Here is a 6550-nt window from a genome sequence, read left to right on the forward strand (position 1 = left end):
GAGAGAGAGAGAGAATCTTATTATAAAATTTATTGATGGCATTGTTTCAATAAGTACATGAACTTGTTAAACCCCGTACATCCTTGTTATGGTCAGATCGCATCCGTGTAGCAATAGAATACATCTCTATACTTCACTCACATTTTAATATTAAAGTAGCAATGAGAAATTTGTTCAGGCAACCTGTGTTAAACATTACAGTTGTTGCAAGGAAAAAATCTTTCTAGAACATAAGACAGTTTTCAATTTGTTAAACTTTAACAATGTATAAATTTTTGCAAATTGTGTTTTGTTTTGTTGGTTTGTTTTTTTTTTTATTTCTTTTTAATTTTTACCATGTAAAGGATGCTAGAACACTTCTTAAAAAAACAAATTAAAAAACATAACTTTATCATTGATCAAAGTTTACTTTAGATCCGAGAGTCTGAAACATATGTAATTTACTTTTAATGAAAATTAACGTTATTTATTTGATTCAAACATATCACATTGATTATTTTTTTTATTTTAAAAACACATGAATATGGCTGTGGACGTATTGTTACCAAATATTTTTCAATTGATTATAACATAAAATACAAGAGGCCCATGGGCCTTATAGGTCACCTGAGCATTATTCAACAACTTTCCAGTGATTGAATTTGATCCATGTTTTAAGCCAGATGCTATAGCATTTACAATTTGGTCATCATAACTATACACTTAGCAGTTCCTTAGTTTGGTTACTTAATACCCATAGGCAGGGTAGGGGAACAAAAAATGCATTTCAACAAATCAGTAATATTCAGCAATAATGAGTAGTGCCGCTACCACACATGAACCCTTGACTCTTAGGCCTAGATCCACACATTGTACAATTTATGGAAAGGCATTCATGCTTTTCAAAAATATTTGATTAATACCAAGGAGCACATTTCAAACAATTCATTCATTTTCAGTATAAAAGTACAGCCCCCCTCTCTATGGTACAACTGACCGTGGGGCCTTGAAATTTACAATTCTTGAAGATTAGGGCCCTTGCTCATAACTATATAGGTAGTTCATCTGCTTAAAACCTAGGTGCAAAGAAGAAAATATTCAAAGATTTAATGTTTTTTCACTATACATGTATAATCAATATAGCCCCCCCTAACACCAGAACCCCTGACCCTGGGGCCATAATATTCAAAATTTTGGTAGAGGCACTCTTGCTCATCATAACTATATACTTAGTTAGTTTATATAAAATCTAGGAGCAGAGAAGAAGATTTTCAAAGAATTCATGTATTTTCACCATATAATCAATAGAGCCCCGCCCTAACACCAGAACCCCTGACCCTGGGGCCATAACATTCACAATTTTGGAAGAGGCACTCTTGCTCATCATAACTATGTACTTACTTAGTTTATTTAATACCCAGGAGCAAAGAAGAAGATTTTCAAAGAATTCATGTATTTTCTCTATATAATCAATTGAGTCCCGCCCTAACACAAGAAACCCTGACCCTGGGGCCATAAAATTCACAATTTTGGTAGAGGCACCCTTGCTCATCATAACTATGTACTTAGTTAGTTTATTTAATACCCAGGAGCAAAGAAGAAGATTTTCAAAGAATTCATGTATTTTCTCTATATAATCAATAGTGCCCCGCCCTAACACAAGAACCCCTGACCCTGGGGCCATAAAATTCACAATTTTGGTAGAGGCACTCATGCTCATCATAACTATGTACTTAATTAGTTTATTTAATACCCGGGAGCAGAGAAGAAGATTTTCAAAGAAATAATGCATTTTCACTATATACTTATTTAGCCCCACCCTAGCACAAGTACCCCTGACCCCAGGGCCATGAATTTCACAATTTTGGTAAAGGACTCAATGCTGATTACAATCATGCAAACAGTTTGATTGCTTGATGTCCAGGAGTAAAGAAGAAGATTTTTAAAGATTGCATTAATTTTAGTGCTTTTGGCCCCACCCCCAGGCCCCAGGGGGGTAGGGATCATGAAATTCACAATTTTGTTCCCCTTCACCCATAGATGCTTTGTGCCAAATTTGGTTGAAATTGGTTCAGTGGTTGCAGTGAAGAAGCTGAAAATGTTCAAATGTTAACACACGACGCACGACGACAGACGAAAACAGATGGCAATAGGTCACCTGAGTTTACTCAGGTGACCTAATAATACAATACTAAAATGACTTCGTGAATTCTAAAGATTCAATTAATGATTTTTTTCATACAAGTAGCATATTTCTAAAATTAAAATCAAAATAAAAAAAGGACATCCCTATAGTTTTAGTTTTCAATCAGTAAAGAATAGAAAAAACATTAGAGTTTAAATTAACTTGCTTGCCAGATGCAGAAAACAAGAATAATACAAACATAAACTTATTACAACATTTTTTTTAATATAACGTTTAAATTGAATTTATACTTGCAAAGAAAAAGCAACAAACCTTTTGGATAGAGCTATTAATCCAAGAGCTACAACTCTCAGAGGAAATATATGAGTGATCTTCCGGGAAAATGAATTAGAGGTTGCAACTTTTTTTTCTTTTTCATATACTAGACTCGCAATTAAAAAAAATACATATTTCAAATCTACACAATTTAATTTCAACTTCTGGGAGTTTTGGTGCAGAATCTGAAATAATTTTTGAATCTGATGGAGTTCCGCATTGACATCATTTACAATGTATGTAGTCTTGAGAGACCAAGTCCTCCGATTCTGTTAGAACTCTGACAGGCCTCAGTTATATGTCAGCACGTTCCTTGATTTCCCCGACCTGTTTTTATGTTCTTATGAAGCAGAATTTATTGAAACTTCTACACGAGAAGACATCTCTAACCATGGCCATACATTCACCATTAAGATCAATTGGTTGTAGTATATGAATAAATGGAGATAACGAACAACATTCAAGCTAAAAAGTCTATTAAAGGATAAAACATTTTGGAGCAGAGCTAACATGGACCATTAAAACAACAGAGGTGGGATCTGGTGACATGGAGGAGTGAGCATCCCCTACTGACAGGTCACAACCGCTGTGTCCTCCTTGTCATGATCAGAACGGGAGAATCCGTTGACAATTCAGTGTGTAAATATTACTGGTAATCACTCAGCATTTGACTTAATGAAAGATTGCACTTGCTGACAAGATCATTGTTCGACTACAGGACTTATAAAAATAATGACTTAAAACGAGACTGCTGATATTCTTGTTTCACTATCTTTTTTGTCAATAACTTGCCCTGTTTTAGAAATTGTTTAATATGTTAGTAGAACATACTCTTGTTTATCCTATGTTTAACCCTTTATAATTTAATTTTACTTGTAACACGCCATTTCATTGGATAAAAGATTTTATCCATTTTGTATAACATAAGTTGCCTACGTCACAATGAGTTACGTCAAAAAACGTATCACTCCGCTTGACGTTCCTTTTAAAATTTAATCAATGTGAAGCCTTATTCTGGGGAGAAATTTATCTCATTGTCTGCACTGAAATTAAATTATAAGGAATGAAGCTTATTTCAACTTATATTACACGATATAACAAAACTTGGGGCAGTTTACGCTTTTTATAAACCGCTTCGCGGTTTATAAAGCGTAAACTGCCCCAAGTTATGTTATATCGTAAAATATATAGAGAATAACACTTACCCTTTTCCATATCACATCCTGTATCAGCCCGAGACACCAATATCAGCCCTCGGGCCTTCGGCCCTCTGGCTGATATTGGTCGAGGGCTGATACAGGATGTGATGTGGAAAAGGGTATGTATTAATATGTTTATTACCTACTTAGTAATAAAATACAGCATACATTAAGTTGAGAAGAAAATAAGTAAATAATCATGTATATGGTCTATTGTCTCATACCGTTTAGGTCTGTTTCTACTTCTATTTCAATGCACTAGATCCGTAATTTGACATTAATCTAACTTACTAAGGGTGTGATATTTGACGTCACAATAGCCGTATCAGCCATGCAAGGCTGATATGGATTTGCGGGGCTGATATAGGTTATCAAGCCCTGCAAATCCATATCAGCCCTGCAGGGCTGATACGGCTATTGTGACGTCAGCCATATCGCATATGCAAAAAACCTGTATTTATTACTAAGTGTGTAATAAAAGTTGAAATAAGCTTCATTCCTTAAATACTGTTGATATAGCTCATATGATATCATTTTCATATCACACAGTTGTGACGTCACAATTAATTTTGCGTTAGAGTGATGAAGTAAAATGAAATGGAGTCCTATATAAAAACAGTGTCAAACATTGTTCGTGGTGTAAAAAACATGGGATAAAAAGAATCTCACATGATTTGTAGTTGGGTATGATTTTTATCCAACTCGTTGTGTGTTTTTATCCCCTCGCCATGGCTCGGGGATAAAATCCACACAACTCGTTGGATAAAAATCATATCCAACTACAAATCATGTGAGATCCTATATTTATCAAATCAACTGAGAGATATAAACCCAGCATGCAGGTGATGAACCCGTAATAAGTATATATAACCCGTAATAACTATATATTTTTCAGTGTTACATAACCCTACAGGTGTTGCGAATCTAATGATACTCTGTTAAAAAGGTGACGATTGTCAATTTACAGTGTTAATTAATTACTGTACCTCAAGCCAGAATTATAGTCAAATCTAATCTTAAATACAAGAACTATGAAAATTCTTATGTATGGTATTTTACTTTCCACAAAGTAAAAACTTTTTAAAATAGATACAGGTTGTTTATTTAGTAACAGATTAAAGTTTCTCATTCATTTCTCTCATTAAAAAATTATTTGATATAAACAATATTTTCTAGGCATAATTTAAAAAAAAATATATTTTTTTGGAAACCAGGTTTTCCAACTATCTATTTGAACTCCCACGTGTACCAATTGAGCCACGTTATTAGCAGACCTATTTTTGTATTCATATGAAGCAGAATTTGTCCAAAAACTTACAAGTGAAAAGAAGAAAACACTTGCTGGCCTTCAACTCGACATTGAAATACATGTATATGGACGACGTATTCTCAATTAACAATGGTTATTGCCATTCTTAGGGCAATACGATATATCCTGGTGAGCTTGAGATAAAAGATACCACAGAGTCTGATACTTGTTTCATATTCGGATATTTTACTTGAAAACGACTTTAATTGTAATCTAACAACCACGTTTATGATAAACGTGAAATAACTTTTCAATCGTTAACTTCCCTTACTTATGCAGCAATATATATACGTTCATCACCTGCACTCGGAGTTTATATCTCTCAGTTGATTTGATACGCAAGAGCTTGCTCTACATATGAAGAATTTCTAAAACGAGGCGAATGATAGACAAGTTGATGTAAAAGAATTTCAGCGGTCTCGTTTAAAGTCATTATTCCGTAAGTTTCATAGTCGATACACTAATCCTGTCAGCAAATACAATCTTTCATTAAGTGGGATGCTGACTGGCGTATTTCATACTAATTATTAGGCAATTATTTACACATTGGATTGTCAACGGATTTTCCCGTTATTTCCCGAACATGACAAGGAGCACACGGCGGGTGTGACTAGTTGGCAGGAAATGTTCACTCCTCAATGACACCTGATCCCACCTCTGATGTTTTGGAGGTTTATTTTTGCTCTGCTCCAATCTTCTATTGTTTAATGGACTTTTGAACTTATCATAAAGCTAGGTTTTTCGATTACAAAGTCTTTTCAAGTAAAATACCCAAATATGAAACAGATATGTCAAACTCTGTGGTATATTTAATAATTCAAGCTCATCAGGATAGATCGTATCGACATAAGAATGGCAATAACCATTGTTAATGGACCATACGTCGTCGATAAGTCTAAATGTCCACGCGAGTGCATTCTTCTTTTCACAATTTTGGACAAATTCTGCTTCATGTGAATACAAAAATAGTCCTGCGAACAATAATGGAGCTGAAATTGATACTGAAAGCAACGGAAGTGATAAAATTTAACTGTGCAACATGCCCGCCGAGAGTCTTAGAATTGCAGGGAAAGTCTAGAGAGAACGTTTGGCGTCGTTTCTGACGCAAATCCGCGATGACAAATGTCGAGCTTCTCTCTTTCACGAAAAATATGGAGATAACGAACATTATTCGAGCTCAAAATTCCATAGAATACAAATCAGGAACAGAACGAACAAAGACCTCTAAAACATAAGAGGTGGGATCAGGTGCCATGGAGGAAAGAGCATCCCTTTCCGAAGGATCACTCCCGTTTGGCTCCTTGTCATGATCGCGAAATCACGGACAAATCCATTGTCAATTCAGTGTGTAAATAATAGATTAACAAGTAGTATGAAAAACGTCAGTCAGCATTTACCGGCATTGTATGATACCTTGATACGCTTCCTCTATGTGAATCAGACACTAAAATAAATCTTCTATATATTCCTTTGAATTGTTGCAGGATGCTTCCACATAAGTTTCAGCTTTTTTGGTCCAGTGGTTCATGAGATGAAGATTTTCAAAGATTTTTCCTATAGATTTCTATGTAAAACTTTGATTCTCTATAATGGCCCTGCCCT

The sequence above is a fragment of the Saccostrea cucullata genome, unplaced genomic scaffold (genome assembly GCF_032062105.1).
Source record: "Saccostrea cucullata isolate Sc308-1 unplaced genomic scaffold, CSIRO_AGI_Scuc_v1 ctg166, whole genome shotgun sequence".
Classification (NCBI taxonomy): domain Eukaryota; kingdom Metazoa; phylum Mollusca; class Bivalvia; order Ostreida; family Ostreidae; genus Saccostrea; species Saccostrea cuccullata.